Source organism: Chelonia mydas, chromosome 6, assembly GCF_015237465.2.
Source record: "Chelonia mydas isolate rCheMyd1 chromosome 6, rCheMyd1.pri.v2, whole genome shotgun sequence".
Taxonomy (NCBI): domain Eukaryota; kingdom Metazoa; phylum Chordata; order Testudines; family Cheloniidae; genus Chelonia; species Chelonia mydas.
The window spans coordinates 29,333,087-29,350,717 of NC_051246.2; the positions used below are offsets into that span (position 1 = coordinate 29,333,087).

A 17,631-nucleotide genomic window follows, 5' to 3' on the forward strand; every position below is an offset into this window, starting at 1 on the left:
AGAAATAGGAGAAGTAAAGAAATTTTTTTCAAGTTATATGAAGCTAGCAGAACTGTGTCTCCAATCCTAGCCCAGGATTCTTGGATACTGTAGAAAGAAAAGAAAGAAATCCTTCAGAATACATAAACTTGCCTTTTTATTTCCAAGACACATGCTACCTATTCATATGAACTGTCAGATGACATTTAGAATCTATTCACTAATAAAATAATAAACAATTTAGATCCTCCTCTTTTTTCTAGTAATTAATACAATTGTTTTATTCTTTTATGTTTATAAGGCTTAACTGAATCCCTAAATGGAGGAAAAAGTAAACCTTCCTAAACATCACAGCTGCTGGAACCTAAGAGAAAACAGTTTTATGCAATGTTTGCCGGTTAGGTTTTTGGTATGTGACATCTAACGTGATATTTCTGATAGTGGTTTGTTACAGAGCAGTGATTCATTACTGATCTGGGTCATTCATCATGACATCAGAACCTTAATTCAATTGTATTGATTCATTGCCAAACCCAGATTGCTGTAGATTGCAAAAAAGGAACCAAATGAAATGCACCAATGCTTTCTTCAATCCTGCTGAGTTCTTGATCTCAAGAATATCCCAGTACATTTATGTAAAGGGTCATCACTAATTATTTTACTCTATATGACGGCACTCTCTCATATGTTTCAGGCTATTTGGGCTTTTTTTCCCTTGATCGCTCACACGGTCTAATATGCAAGGTGTTGTTAGGCAATCTAACAGTATATCAGTTTTTGACATATGTCATGGGGGCTTAAACTAGAGGTCATGGCTGTTCCCTCTCCCTCCCCCCATCTTTATGGCTAGATGGTGTGGGGATCCTGAAATATTTTCTCTTGTAACATAGGATGATAGTATGGAAAAGTTCGAGAACCACTGGCCTATATGGTTCCAAGTTCCATGGGAATGGTCCCATTATTGTGGGGAACTTTCCTGGCTTATACACTACCCTGGTGAATGGGCTAGTGAAAGGATCCAAGTCCTCACGCCTACTTCCTTTACCCAGAGCCCTGCCTCACCCAGAGGACTCCCCTTCCACTCTCCTGTGTAGCAGAGTCCTCGTAACCCCAACAAGGCTGGGCCCAGGATTCCTGGGGGGCTTGACCCCCAACCTTGACGTGGTCACTTAAGGCAGGGGCTAGGGTGTCCCCACTCCGGGGTGCTCTCTCTGCACTGGATGCTTCCCTGATCCACTGATCGTCACATACAGTTCAAAGCAAATACAATTTATTAAACAGCAACCAATTTAAAAAAATAAGGAAAACATAGGAAAGGTTAAAGGAAAACCCGTCACCCAGCTCTGTGGCACGGGGACGTCACAGCCAGCTTCTCTGGAATGTCAGGGCACTTCAGTCTGTTCCTCACAAGTCTCAGGCCCTGGCTGTGCTGCAGCGATGCTGCAGGTTGGACGCTTGCCCTCGCGGTGGCCACACGCCCTCAGGCTCTTGGTGGCAGGACCCTTTTTCCCAGCGTTGCCTCTGCCCTGTTGGGTTTACGATCCCCCTCCAAGTCTGGCCTGCCAGGTATCTTGGCTGGGGGGCATCTCCCTGTGCTTGGCCCACTGCCCAGGGTCCCCCTTGCTCTCCCCAGCTGCTCACCACACCCAGCTCCGGACTGCCCCAGCTCCAGCTCCACCACTCTGCCTCAGCACGGCTGCTGCTTCTCTGGCCCCTCTGGCTCTGGTTGCTGCAGCTTTGCTCCCAGGACAAGTCTGCTCTCAGGGCTGCTTCTGTGACTCTGGTCCCAGCACTGACCTGCTTCCTGGGCCGCTTTTCTGGCCCTTCTGGATCTGGCACAGCCAGCTCAGCTTGGGCCCCTGCTTTCTCCTTAGCTTGGCCCCACTCTGTCTGACCCAGACAAATCCAGCTCACATGGAGGACAGGACCGCCCCGGCCCCCTTACTCCCTGATGAGCCTGCGCGCCCTGTCATTCAGGCTGACCTGGAGCATTGGCCTCTCCCCATTCCCCCTAGGGACTGTCAGTCTCAAGGTTCTGATTTCCCATCTGATTTCCCTTCCCCTTTCTTTTGGTCCTGGGAGCTAGCCAACCAAAACACCCCCACTGAGTTTTAGTAAGGGGACAAGAGTCCCCATATATATATATATATATATATATATATATATATATATATATATATATATATATGAGATGAACTTGATGTTTTCGGTCCAGTCCCCAGAAAAACCCAACACCAGCGTTACTGTCAGGTCCAGCAGAAAGATCAGGGATTGATGCCCAGGCAGATTAATCAATCTAACTGCTCAATGGGTCTGATCCAAAACCCACTTAAGTCAGGAGAAAGACTCCCATTGACTTCAGTCAGGCTTTGAATCAGGCCCTGTCTGAGACTCTGTAGCATGTTAAATATAATTTTAAAACAAACTTCATCAATTAAAGATGACCCTGAGAGACACAATTTCGAACTGAACTTTTCCAGAATCTGGGGGTATTCAGAGCTGGCTGTTTGGTCTGGCCCATTATAGGCAAGAACTAGCAGCAGAGTTTGATTCTTTATCTGAACTTTACCCACTTTCGGAGCTGTTGAGCTCCAGGGTTTGGTTCAGAGCCATTTCTTGTATTAAAACAGTAGGAACGTACAATGCTAAGTCATTATGAACACACTGTTTTAGAAAATGAATGAAAACCATTCCACCTCAAAAACAGTTTTCCTAGTTAAGGACGAAGGGCCTGATTTTGATCTCACTTAAATCAGCTTTACCCAGGAGTAACCGCCATTGATTTCAGCTGTGTTGTTACTCTCACTGGTGCGTGCGAGGGTAAAACTAGATGCACTAGGACTGATTCTCCATTGCCCTACACCTTGCACAGCCATTTACACAGGTAAAAAAAGTGGGTGTAAAATGCTATTCTGTTTCCATAGCATTTCAACCCACTTTGCGCTCAGTTTGCATTGAAGTAATGACTACATAAGATGCAGGGCAATGGAGAATCAAGCACAGTATGTTCCTTTTTCTCATAGCCTGGGACGTTTTGAAGTCCTCCCTCTTAAAAGCACTTTATTTTTGAAAAAAATCTCTCTTTATTTTGTTTCATACAGGATGAGCAGGAAGAGGAAGAACTCTCTCTTATACCCACCTACACAGAATGTAGTGTTTTATTACTATGCATTTTAAGGGCTTAAGTGGGACTTAAAGAGGGAATGGGGCGACTTTCCCCTTAAAAGAGAGAAGTAATATGCATGCTGTATGTAGGTTATATTTCTGATTCAGCGTGGTTCATAGAATCCTGGGACTGGAAGGGACCTTGAGAGGTCATCTAGTGCAGTCCCCTGCACGCAAGGATTCCCTGCAGGATCAAATATTATCCAGACCATCCCTGGCTGGTGTTTGTCTAACCTGCTTTTATGAATCTCCAGTGATGGAGATTCCACAACATGAGAGCACTTGATGAAAAGCAATATGAAAATACATGCATTGTTACATTTGTTTTGTGTGAAGATTTACATATACTGTATCAATTTAAAAATCACACTTCTGTCTATGGCCAACTATTGTTACAAGTAAAATCTAAAGGTATGTCTACACTGCAATAAAACTCCCACAGCTGGCCCACGTCAGCTGACTCGGGCTTGCAGCTGTGGGTCTGTAAAACTGCAGTGTAGACATCTGAGCTAAGGCTGGAGCACACCATTGTTGGTCTGTAAAGCTATAGTCCTATACAATGAACTGGTGGTCTACAGAGCTGGCTAGTCACATAGTGCTGGCTGGCCTCCTTGTTTGCTGCTGCTAAATTTCAGTAAAAGAGCACATTACTTTCCTAATGTTAATTTTCCATGTGAGCAATTGTTGTTGCTGACACAGGATTGAAATGTGATCACGCAACTGGAGCCAAGGTTGTTCGCAAGACAGTCTCTCTATTAGGACATGGTCCACAAAATGAAATGTTTGAGAATTTCTGTTATAACTGAAAGATCAAAGTAAAACATTATTTTGTCTATCCTTTTAACTTGTGCATTATTTGTCAGAACTTTGTCTATAGTCTGTTTCATTGTTTCCATGGAATATAGTCAATTAGTTAGTGTCCCCTGTTGCTTGCATGGGTCTCAGCAAAAAGGAGAGAAAAACATTTTAAAAATAGGATAATGTGGTTATACAATCACACAATTTTCAGCAAGATTTAGGGGCAGTGATAGAGGTGGAAAACATTTCTATGTGTCTAAACTGCAGAATTTTGAGTTGGTGGTGTACCTGGAAAATGAATTTAGGGTCCTATGTAATGACGATTATTTTCACTTACTATGTTGGATATTTTTTAATATTATGGTACAGCAGTAACTATACCATGGGTGAGTTTGCATTACAGAGTTCCTGTTTGACAATGGAAAGAATGGTGTCTGAGTTTTAGTAAAATGAAATTTGGATTGTAATCCTTGGCTAATTATGGAACTTGTGTTTATTGCAAATGCAATTTTAGGTTGCATTAGCAGAGGCATATCATGCAAGTCACGGGAGGTGATAGTACCACTCTATTCGGTGCTGGTTAAGACTCAGCTGGAGTACTGTGTGCAATTTTGGTTACTAATGTATAGAAAGAATGTAGAGAAACTGGAAACGATCCAGAGGTGAGTGTCAAAGATGATCAAAGGGTTGGAATACAAGCTATAGGAGCAAAGGCTGAAGGAACTGGGTATGTTTAGTTTGGAAAAGAGGAGATTAAGAGGGGACATGATAGTGATCTTCAAATACTTGAAAGGCTGCTACAAAAAAGATGGAGAAAAGTTGTTCTCTCTTGCCACTGAGGGCAGGACAAGAGGCAATGGGTTCAAACCACAGCACAGCAGATTTAGATAAAATCTCAGGAAAAACTTCTTACCTGTAAGAGCAGTAGGACAATGGAACAGACTGTTTAGGGAGGTCATGGAAGTTCCTTCAGTGGAGGTTTTCAAAAGGTTGCTGGATAGCCACCTGTCTTGGAGGGTTAAGACACAACAAATCCTGCATCTTGGCAGGGGATTAGACTAGATGATCTTTGTGGTCCCTGCTAACCCTATGGTCCTATGATTCTACTGTTTGTACAGTTTTAAATTCTGTAAAGTTCATAATAAGTATTGAAAAATAGGCATATTTGCAAATTTTGCTAGGGAGTGTCTGACTTTTTTTTGTAACCCTTTAACAAGAAAGGTAAAACGCACTTGGAACTCTTCTTTGGCTACATTATTGCTCCTCATGTACTTGAGTCCTAGAATATCAGTCATACGTTTGTACTGTTTGCCTATAAAGTGTATTGGAATTATTTCACCTCAATGGCAAATTTGTGCACCAAACTCAAGCTGCCAAATTTTATTTGACAACAAAACCTTAACAGTGTCTTCAGTAATATAAGTAAAATAATATAAGTTATTTTTAACTTTCCTAACAGCTGGGGTGTGAGACAGTCAGTGCGGATCTATATGATATAAAGGTTATTGTTAAGAGTTTTCATTAGAGTAAAAGTTTGATTAAGTTGGGATACATATTGCTTTTGGGATCTGTTAGAGTTGAAAGTGAAAGCCTTGTGGAATATTGGAGTGTGTTATCAACAGTGTTTATGTTGTGGAAAGGAATGCATAAGTCTTTCCCCGTAATGTCTTATTTCCCTGCTTTAAGTGTTTAAATGGATGGGGTGTGTCCTGCCACAACTCTAACAGTCACTAAGCATAATTTTTGTTTGGTAATAAAATTTTTAATTTGGTTCTCAAAGTACTGATCAACCATCTTACCTTATTGGTTTAATTTTTTTCTAAGTTTTATATCACTTAAAGGTTTTAATCAGTTCTTTGTCATTCAGTAAGTTTTAAGTTTAAATTATAATATATATATATCTATATAGATATATATATATAGATATCCCCCATTAATATATATCTATAGAAGCTAAAACTTGATTCATATGGTTATAATGCCAGGATTTCACATTGCACATACTGTACTGAGACAGGAAGACAACATATTCTTGAAACTTGATAATTCATAAATAATTTTCATTGCTTGGCACAAACCAAAAGACATTTGAAGAGTCTGGTAAAGTCAGCAATTAAACTTCCAAGTTGTCAGGATTACGTCTGAACTTTTCCCACTGAAAACCAAGTCGTTATGACTTGAGCAGCATTTTGTGGAAGTAATAAATCTTTATATTTTCATGTTGTCTTGCTAGTTTTCAAGTAACTAACCCTCATTTGAAATAACTGTCAGATATTGGATAAGTTAAAGATGATGAAAACGCTATTTATCTTGCTGCTTTTTACTGGCATTGTTGGTATAAATCCATTCTTTGTAAGAATTGTAAAGTAAATAGAAGTAACTGTAAATCATTGTTACATGAGTTCTGGGTATGCGATGCCAGCATTTAGAAAGGGTTTGTTTGTTTCCTGAACAGTGTAACATTTTTGTATAAAAAAATCAGTATAGTGATATTTTGAGTGACACAAGGCAAACCACTGTGACTTCTATTAATTGAAACTGAATTATGTTAAAAGCTATGGTACCTTTATTCACCTTACCCCTTCTCTAACAAGACAGAGTAATATCTTTGAAAACTAGATGACTCCTTTGAAAGTTATTGATCTTACTAAACAATAGGGGCTCAAATCCTCAGCTAGTGTAAATTGGCATAATTCCATTTACTCAGTTGAGTCACAGAGATTTACATTCGCTGAGAATCCAACCCAGAATTTTATTTTTCGTTGTATTGCACATTAATGGTGCTGGCTGTTGCAAATGAAATCACACTGTAGTAATTTCTTGTAACTTACGCTCATACAGCATCTTCATGCCATTTTTTTCTCCCTAGGCTTGTTAAACCTCTCTAGCTTCACTCCTACTGGGAATAGAATTCCTATCTCCATAAGAAGAGTTTGGCTCATTGCCTCCATAGGAAATGAACTTATCCAGAAGAGGGCTAGACCAGATACTAACACATCTGATGTGCACACTTACGAAATCAAACATTAAGAAAGGGTTGAAAAGCAAAAATGTGCATTTCTGTGGGTCCAGGACATTTTGTAACTCCACTTATGAATCACGATTTGGGGGGGGAGGTGGTACCTAATAATTAACAAGAAATTAAAGTATCCTTGCATGTGACTATCATGGCACCTGAATGATTTCTGAGCTATAGGCTGCTTCCTTCAGAAATCACATACGCTGATGTAACGTGCATGTTAGTACCTGTTACTGAATACACATTATTTTAAGCAGTGTAATAGCACATTTTCCTACCTTTCTACTGATAACTGCCAAGTGGTTTTGTTTTTCTTTCAGAGGTATTTTCTTTTCCTTCCGAGACCTAACGGCCCAATCCAACTCCCTTCAAAATCAATGGACGCTTGATCAGGCCCTAAACTGGTCAGTTAAAAAGTCCTTATAAAAAGGAGAATGAATTTACTGCTAGCCAAATTGAAATTGTAAGTGGAAATGACAGCTGGCCCATGCTCGTATGTGGCTGTCGCCTTCTTTAGGCTTTGGGAAAAGATTAGCTAGAGGCTACTATTTATCTGAATAATTCCCTTCATAAATTCCAGCCCTTAACTATGTGAGAAGGGAACTTAGGGGGCTATTTCCAAGTATTTATATTATTTAATACAAAAATCCTCACCAAGTCCCAGTCTACACAGCAGTATGTTCACTAAGGATAAATATGTAGGACATCTTGCTTGGTGAAATATGTGAACATTTCTCTGAATCGTGTGTGTTAAATAAACCTCAACAAACAAATGCCATTTCAAGAAGATTTCAAGTGTTAGAAATTACTTCCCTTAGTCTTTGAATCACAATAAATTCTGGATCCTCTTGTAACAAGCCATGACTGTATAATAATCTGTTTACTGAAGAGTTTCCATAGTTATGAAATTAAACATAAAGCACATGCCGGGAAATGAACAACACATCATTAATAAAATCAATGTAAAAAAAAAATCTGAAAAGGTTTTAAAGCTTTCACCACCACTCCTGCGTCTGACAAACTTGTCAAGAGGCCATAGACAGGCTTTCAGAACTGGAAATCACCACAAAAGACAGAAGTTAGTTTTGGGATCAGCGATTTATCATCTGTAAAACTAGCACCATACTGGCCACATCTGTTAATTTGGAGATATTGTATGACTTGTTTCAGCAAATGCAAAATTAGGGAAGGTTATGGGCTCTTTTGGGCCTTTTTATTCACGGAACCATGTTTGGGCAATATGGAGATGCACTGTCCAAAGAGGTGCTCCATTAGCATTGTGTCTTACATTAGCATGGTGTCCCCCAAAGCTCTGGGCTGCACATGGGAAGGACAGTCATTGGGGTGGGTTTACTATCTGCTTACTGTCCCGCTAAATTCTGTTGACCACTGTAGAGGGGGCCAGCCCAATACTCTCATACCAGCTCCTTTGGACAGACTAGTGTTTTGGACAACTGTAATCTTCAGCATTTTTTGTGCTGTCTAAACGTGGGCATTAGTATTAGCCCCGCCTCCTGTGCTTGTGGCGAAGGCTTGCAGAGGCCAGGTGCAATCTTGCCCTAAACATGAAAGGCGCCAAAGGAATATCTACTACATGCACCCTGGAGAAAATGTTCCATATTTGTTTGTTTGTTTATTAGTAAAGAAAATAAATGCAAATGAAAAATTGTATTTAACTGATTTAGAAATGCTGAAGCAAATGGAAGCAGGGCGCAGGGTTTTGTTTGGTTGTTTAAGAGTGTGCTCTTAACACTCCCCAACCCTCTGAATCTCCCCAAGTCCTGAGACGTACACTGTCAAAGGAATACTGTGTCAGGTTCCTCGATGATGAGGTAGCGATTTTTACCTGTATGAGGAGCACTACTTCAGGAAACATTTGGTACATTTTGAAATGCCTGATGGTTCTTTTACACTATTTAATACCTAATGTTTATATAAAAAGGTTGGCAACTGTCTGAGGCATGTTGAAAGGATATCTAGTGTTGTGCAAGCTTTCATATGCCCACCTGAGATTAAGTCTGGACTTATTCATCCATAGTTTTGAACTCTAACTTAGCTCACGTTAGGTCTGCCAGCAAAATGTTAAAACCTTTTTAAGGTTTCTTTTTACATATAAAAATAACGGTCTCCCTTCTCTGGGCCTCTGAATATTTTTTTTTATTTTATTTTATTTTTTATTTTTTTTAAGAAGAATAATCTATGTGCAGTTACGATTACTCCACAAAATGTACAGCATCTATTTTTCTTCTTCCTTTTTTTTCTTTTGTTGAGTCAAAGATGAAGGGTCCTTGTGAGAAGAAGGGAGGGGGAGTCATGCATCCAGAAAAGGGATTTCTTAATACCCACAGTCCACTATTGAGGGAATAGGGCGCTGGAGCCCAAACTGTGGTCTATGGACAGTAAAAAGGTTGCAGAGCAGTTTTTAAACTGAGAGATGGGGGGGAAGCCGATGGCTGCAGACGCGCCCGTGGATGGGACAGAGACGTCTCTTAGAGGAGAGTCTATTGATAGAGATTCTCTAGGTTTTAGTGAGGAGGAGAGGATGGAAGAGGGTAAAGTATGGGCCAGATCAGACGAGAAACGTTCATGTAAAGAATCTGACACATCACAAAAGGGCAGACAAATAAACAGTGACAAGTTTTTAAAGTGTTTGTACACAAATGCCAGAAGTCTAAATAATAAGATGGGTGAACTAGAGTTGCCTCAGGTTAAAGGAGGATATTGATATAAGAGGCATCACAGAAACCTGGTGGAGTGAGGACAATCAATGGGACACAATCATTCCGGGGTACAAAATATATCAGAAGGACTGAACAGGTGGTGGGGGGGAGTGGCACTATACGTGAAAGAAAATGTAGAATCAGATGAAATAAAAATCTTAAATGAATCCACATGTTCCATAGAATCTCTATGGATAGTAATTTCATGCTCTAATAAGAATATAACAGTAGGGATCTATGATCGACCACCTGACCAGGACAGTGATAGTGACTATGAAATGCTAAGGGAGATTAGAGGAGGCTATCAAAATAAAGAACTCAGTAATAGTGGGGGATTTCAATTATCCCCAGATTGACTGGGTACATGTCACCTCAGGATGAAATGCAGAGACAAAATTTCTCGATACTTTAAGTGACTGCTTCTTGGAGCAGCTGGAACAGGAACCCACAAGGGGAGAGGCAACTCTGAGTGGAGCGCAGGATCTGGTCCAAGAGGTAACTATAACAGGACTGCTTGGAAATAGTGACCATAATATAATAACATTTAACATTCCTGTGGTGGGAAGAACACCTCAACAGCCCAACACTGTGGCATTTAATTTCAGAAGGGGAACTATGCAAAAATGAGGAGGTTAGTTAAACAGAATTTAAAATGTACAGTGACTAGAGTGAAATCCCTGCAAGCTGCATGGACACTTTTCAAAGACACCATAATAGAGGCTCAACTTAAATGTATACCCCAAATTAAAAAATACAGTAAAAGAACTAAAAAAGAGCCACCATGGCTTAACAACCATGTAAAAGAAGCAGTGAGAGATAAAAAGGCATCTTTTAAAAAGTGGAAGTCAAATCCTAGTGAGGTAAGTAGAAAGGAGCATAAACACTGCCAAATTAAATGTAAAAATGTAATAAGAAAAGGCAAAAAAGAGTTTGAAGAACAGCTAGCCAAATACTCAAAAGGTAATAACAAAATGTTTTTTATGTACATCAGAAGCAGGAAGCCTGCTAAACAACCAGTGGGGCCCCTGGATGACTGAGATACAAAAGGAACACTTAAAGACGATAAAGTCATCGCAGAGAAACTAAATGAATTCTTTGCTTCAGTCTTCACGGCTGAGGATGTTAGGGATATTCCCAAACCTGAGCCGTCTTTTGAAGGTGACAAATCTGAGGAATTGTCACAGATTGAAGTGTCACTAGAGGAGGTTTTGGAATTAATTGAGAAACTTAACAGTAACAAGTCACCAGGACCAGATGGCATTCACCCAAGAGTTCTGAAAGAACTCAAATGTGAAATTGCGGAACTATTAACTGTGTTTTGTAAACTGTCCTTTAAATCAGCTACTGTACCCAATGACTGGAAGATAGCTATTGTAACGCCAATATTTAAGAAGGGCTCTAGAGGTGATCCCTGCAATTACAGACCGGTAAGTCTAACGTCAGTACCGGGCAAATTAGTTGAAACAATAGTAAAGAATAAAATTGTCAGACACCTAGAAGAACATAAATTGTTGCGCAAAAGTCAAGATGGTTTCTGTAAAGGGAGATCATGTCTTACTAATCTATTAGAGTTCTTTGAGGGGGTCAACAAACATGTGGACAAGGCAGATCCAGTGGACATAGTGTACTTAGATTTCCAGAAAGCCTTTGACAAGGTCCCACACCAAAGGCTGTTACGTAAGTTGTCATGGGATAAGAGGGAAGATCCTTTCATGGATTGAGAACTGGTGAAAAGACAGGGAACAAAGGGTAGGAATAAATGGTAAATTTTCAGAATGGAGAGGGGTAACTAGTGGTGTTCCCCAAGGGTCAGTCCTAGGCCCAATCCTATTTAACTTATTCATAAATGATCTGGAGAAAGGGGTAAACAGTGAGGTGGCAAAGTTTGCAGATGATACTAAACTGCTCAAGATAGTTAAGACCAAAGCAGACTGTGAAGAACTTCAAAAAGATCTCACAAAACTAAGTGATTGGGCAACAAAATGGCAAATGAAATTTAATGTGGATAAATGTAAAGTAATGCACATTGGAAAAAATAACCCCAACTATACATACACTATGATGGGGGCTAATTTAGCTACAAGTAATCAGGGGAAAGATCTTGGAGTCATCGTGGATAGTTCTCTGAAGACGTCCACTCAGTATGCAGCGGCAGTTAAAAAAGCAAATGGGATGTTAGGAATCATTAAAAAAGGGATAGAGAATAAGACAGAGAATATCTTATTGCCCTTATATAAATCCATGGTACCTCCACATCTTGAATACTGTGTACAGATGTGGTCCCCTCAACTAAAAAAAAGATATACTGACATTAGAAAAGGTTCAGAGAAGGGCAACTAAAATGATTAGGGGTTTGGAAGGGTCCCATATGAGGAGACATTAAAGAGGCTAGGACTTTTTAGCTTGGAAAAGAGGAGTCTAAGGGGGGATATGATAGAGGTATATAAAATTTTGAGTGGGGTGGAGAAAGTGAATAAGGAAAAGTTATTTATTTGTTCCCATAATATAAGAACTAGGGGCCACCAAATGAAATTAATGGGCAGCAGGTTTAAAACAAATAAAAGGAAGTTCTTCTTCACACAGCGCACAGTCAGCCTGTGGAACTCCTTGCCTGAGGAGGTTGTGAAGGCTTGGACTATAACAGGGTTTAAAAGAGAACGGGATACATTCATGGAGGTTAAGTCCATTAATGGCTATTAGCCAGGATGGCTAAGGAATGGTGTCCCTAGCCTCTGTTTGTCAGAGGGTGGAGATGGATGGCAGGAGAGACATCACTTGATCATTACCTGTTAGGTTCACTCCCTCTGGGGCACCTGGCATTGGCCACTGTTGGTAGACAGGATTCTGGGCTGGATGGACATTTGGTCTGACCCAGTATGGCCGTTCTTACGACTACCTGTAGTTTGTGAAGCACTCACTGCAGGCAGATGGCTGGTCCTTTGAGTGGGCTATCTTGCTTGTTTGCAAATGCTATATTGCATTAAAATAAAGTAAGAACATTATGGTCAATATTTTGAAAAATGGCTAGTGATTTTGGGTGCCTCCATTTTGGGGTTTTCAAGTTGAGATACTTTAAAGGGGCTTGATTTTTCCAAGGTGGGTGCTCAGCACCTTCTGAAAATCAGGCCTCCTTAAAGTGTCTCAAGCTGGGTATTCAAAACTGAAGGCATCCAAAATAACTAGTCACTTTTGAAAAAGGACTTGGCCTACCCACTTTCTGTATATTACTGGTCCATGAAAACAACTGGTCAGCATGGTCATGAATGGCAGGGAAGGTATCCCTGAGACAATTTCTCTGACCTATGCTAAAGTTTCAGTAACCCTTGGAATACATGATACTCACTTCTCACCAAGTGAAGAGGCAATGCTTCTGTCCTTTGCACAAACAGCTTTCTAAAACCGTTCTTTTTTTCTTTTCACATGAATTTAGTGTTGGTGGATTTGACTGGACTAGAGACTAAAATCTTATGTTATTCTGTTAATTCAAGCTTCCTCTCCATATCCTACCAATGTTCTTCAACCCAAAGTTGGAGGGACCAACTCTAAGTCATCCTCCATGTCTAAGGTTCTAATTAGTGCAAATTGTGATGTTGGCACCTGTCCACTGGTTACTGGACTGAGACCACCAAACTCATTACATAGATAAGCCACTGAACAACCATCAGATGAGGATAATTTTTAGATGTACTTACCTGGGCTAAATTGAAACAAGCACCTTAGAACTGAAAAGTTTCACCCTCCAATTACCAATTTCCTGAGCCATTCAGCTCTCAGGAAATTACTCTTGCACTAAAATAGAGGCATAATACAGCTTGTGCATCCAATTAATTCCCAATCTAACAGGTCTAATAGTACAGCTTAACAGAACCCTGGAAAAAACCCTGGTGCTCTCATTACATAAATAAATCCTGGGTATTTGTTTGATGTGGGCCATTATAAGTAGCAAAATGCTACAAAAATCAGTGGCTCCCCAGCTTTGTACCCGGAACTTACTACAGTGTATGTTCCAATTGCTTCTTTCAGTGTGTTTCTTCTTGAAATATTGACCTTCTGGTACATTCCTAAGGAAGAATAAAATCTGGGGTTTTGGCTTAAAAATTAGAGTAACATAGCAAGACACACAATCAGCTTCATTGCTGGGCTTAGCCGCAAGGGACCTATACAGTTTATGCACATTTTCTTTCTCTGAGAAGTGGCCAACATACCTGTATGAACTGATCCAGTATCTGTCACAGGAGGGTTAAGTCAAGATAATTCCCAGAACATGCATGGACAAAACCAATCTCTTCCCCCCCCCCCACCCCCTTTTCTCTCTGTTGCCTGTAAAAAGATTGATCAGATGTGTGTATTTGTATCATGTGTTACAATGGTCGCAAGCTTGAAAATTCACTCACAAGCGATGTTTTAGGTTTTTCTTAAATGTAAACAAGAAAGGACAGGAACCACATTCCTGGGTTGATCCAGTATGAACATGTTACACCCAGACTTAAAGTTAGCGGCAAGGTTTTGGCAAGAGGTTTTTAATTTTTTTAGTTTGTGTGTAAAAGAACGATGAGGTTTGTTTTATCTCTTTTCTTGGGTTGGAAAAGCCTTTGCATATTGGATGATACATACTCTCTGATTCTTATCTATTGCTTTTGAGATTCCCCCTCCCTCCCTTTTTTTTTTAATACATCCCGTCTTTCCCTCTCCACTGCCAACCCAGCCAAATCTTTTTAGCTTCCTATCTCGCTCGCTCTGATTCAGAGCTTTGGTGATAGTCCATTAAGAGACTTTTAGATCTAACAGTCTCTGTGCTGGCTTTTAGCCAGCTGCAGTTCTCACAGCTCATGAGTTTCAGAGTCTCTCTGGATAGGAGAGGCCCCGAAAAAAGTATTGTCCCTCCCCTTTCCCTGGGAAGCCGTGCAATCCATAAAATTTGAAGACAGCAGCCAAGCCAGCAAAGATTGTCATATACACAGAGTCACCCCATCGATTTAATGTGAAGACAGAAGGTCTTTTGGAAGCCAAGGGTGGGGGGAATTCACCAAATGTTATAAAACCGAAGAAAAGGCATGTGTTCAGTTTGCTGATCTGGATTGAGGTTTGGGACAGCTCTTTTCTGAAGAGTTTACTCATCCATAATGGGACCAGGAGCAAAGAAAGTTCCTAGAGAAGAGGGCAGTGCAAGCAAAGGAAATCACTGTACAGTTTTCTCTCTTATCAGTTTTGTAACTTAAAAATACTCTGAAGAGACATGTTTGGACACAGTTATTCTCACTTGCAAACAAAGAGCTTCTCCCTCTCCCCCATTTCAGTGTGGGGCTTTAAAAAATGACTGCAGTCATTGCTTGGCAACAACAGACCCAGATTCTCTGGAAACAAGTTGGGTCAGGTTTGTAAGTGTGTACAGAGAGAAAAAATAAAGAGAGTTCTCTGGTCTGATAAATAACTCCGGTTTGGAAAATGCTTCGCCAGTGTTCCTGTTATACAACAACCTGAGCTGAGATCCAATTCTTTCATATTTGTTTAGACAACAGAGTCATACAGTGAAAACATTACTGTGCTACCTTAATTGTTTATTCACTGATACTTGAAGAGATGATATGCTAACAGAAATATGCCGGAACAAGCATTGACCACGTGATATTTTATTAGGCTTCTACTAAACAACATGAAGACATTAACCGCTAAATTCTGCATTCAGCTAATTTCATTTGGGTTGCAACCATGGAAATGAGGGCAGAATTTTTTCTCCACGGGTATGTCTTCACTGCAGGGGGAAAAAAATTCATTCTTTACTTGCTAACATCCAGTTAAAATAGCAGTGAAGACATGGCAACTCAGCTATTAACTCAGGTTAGCAGCTTTAGTTCAACCCCAGGTTCTCCCCTGGGGGTTCTCAAACTGGGAGTCGTGACCTCTCTGGGGGTCGCAAGGTGGTTACATGGGGGTTGCAAGCTGTCAGCTCTGTGGGCCAGCCCCCATTACATTACATTAATCCTCCCCCCCCCCATTTTTAATTTATAAGGGAGGTCACACTCAGAGGCTTGTGATGTGAAAGGAGTCACCAATATAAAAAGTATGAAAACTACTGTCCTACTGGCTTTAACTTGAGCTGCCAGCCTGAGTTGAAAGCCAAGTTACCATGTCTTCACCGCCATTTTAATCCAAGTTAGTTAATGCAGGTTAGCTAACCTGAGTTAAGAAGACTTTTATTTTTTTGCAGTGATGACATACCCTAAGGGCACTGCAATTAAAGACCCACAGCTGGCCTAGGTCAGCTGACTTGGGCTCATGGGGCTCAGGCTACTGTAAAATTGCAGTGTAGACGTTTGGGTTCAGGCTGGAGTCCAAGCTCTGGGACTTGCAAGAGGGGCAAGTCCCAGAGCCCATGCTCTAGTCCGAGCCTAAACATCTACACCGCAATTTTACAGCCCTTCAGCCTGAGCCCCGTGAGCCTGAGTCACCTGAGGGAGCCCAGCCACAGGTGTTAAATTGCAGTATAGACATACTCTAAGTGTCTCTCCATTAGTGTGCTTAAACAAAGGAAACGAAATTTCCTTCCACACATTCCTGGACAACTAATTAATCTATAGTTTTATCATGGTAAAGGGACTTGATGTGATAGATCTTAGGAATTACAATGGCTGTAAATAATCAAATGCTAAGATTGTCTTGTACTACATTGTGTAGTGTCGGCCTGCTCGGGACTGGGAGTCCATCCAGCTAGCGTTGTATTTCCACTCACTCACGCTGTGTGACTCTGGCTAAATCATTAAACTTTGTAGTGCTTCAGTTAGCCCATCTGTAGAATATGAATAATATCCCCTATCTCATAACAGTGTCGTGAGTAGATTGTATATTTTTTGGAGCAGGGACCATCTTTTTGTTCTGTGTTTGTATAGCACTTCGCATCAAGGGTTCTGGTCCGTGACTGGGGCTCGTAGGTGCCACTGCAGTAAAAATAATAAATAGTAAAAGTAGAGATGGGGCAGGAACATACAGTCTGGATACAGAACTGAACTTCTTCAAGTTTGTTTCAAGTTCATCATCTATATTTGTGGGGCTTAGCTCCTTAATGTTTATGACTGTCTAGATAGATAGGCCCTGTACTCCTAAATCCCTTACATGCTTTTGAAAATCTCCTTCCAGGTGATTAGTCCAAGGTCCCACTGAAGTCTATGTCACAGTCAGAAACTGAACTGAGATCCTCTGAGTCATAGTCCAGTATCTTATCCACAAGAGCTTCATATGTGTAAAGCTGTTTTCAGACCCTGAGATAGAATATGCACTAAAGCCCAGATCCTGCAATAACTTCTGCATGTACTAAACTTCAGGGACTATAAGAAGTCCCACTGAAGTCAATGGGGACTACTCACAGTGCGTGTGAGTCAAGCATATAGGTAAGTCTTTGCCAGATGGGAGGCCTAAATGTGCAAAATAATATAGGGATGGATCAGTCAGTTGAAATATTAGTCGACCCTGACCTAGACACTTTTTAGAGGTTTGAAAAAAAATTAGAACTTTTTTTTTAATTTTCTTTTAACTTATATCTGTGCTTCTGTTTCTAAGTAGAATCTAGAAGTGCTGAAATGCCATAAGAAAGCCAGACTTCCTTATATATTGAGCCCAATTTTGCAGGCTCAGGAGGTTCAGATGAGCTCCAGAAAAGATTCTGTTTGCTTGCTTATTGAACCCAGCTTCCAAACCTTTTGACATTCACAAGCTGAAACAGTCAATTACAAAACTAAAAGCTTAAAAAAAAAAACAACCCCACACATTCCCAGCTTGGCTGATCATATAGAATTTTTCAAGGTTCTGAAGAGATGGGAGGATTCAGCTGAATATGGTAAGTGGCAAAAAATCTATTGTTTGGGTAAAAATTGCAAACTTCTACATATTTGTTGAAAATTAAATTCTCCCCTTTTGCACTGGAAAAAGATATTGTATAAAGAAATGGAAAAATGA

General features: G+C 40.4%; 1 protein-coding gene and 1 long non-coding RNA gene across 3 annotated transcripts in view; both read left to right on the forward strand.

Annotated features, from left to right (window-relative positions):
• Positions 1-17,631, forward strand: part of KCNQ1 (potassium voltage-gated channel subfamily Q member 1) — a 534,879-nt gene that overhangs the window by 477,971 nt on the left and 39,277 nt on the right. The gene's annotated exons all lie outside the window — the stretch shown is intronic.
• LOC122466454 lies at positions 1,198-10,593 on the forward strand. Its single transcript, XR_006291940.1, has 3 exons — positions 1,198-1,337; positions 8,748-8,749; positions 10,550-10,593. It is a non-coding gene; the product is annotated as an uncharacterized LOC122466454 (long non-coding RNA).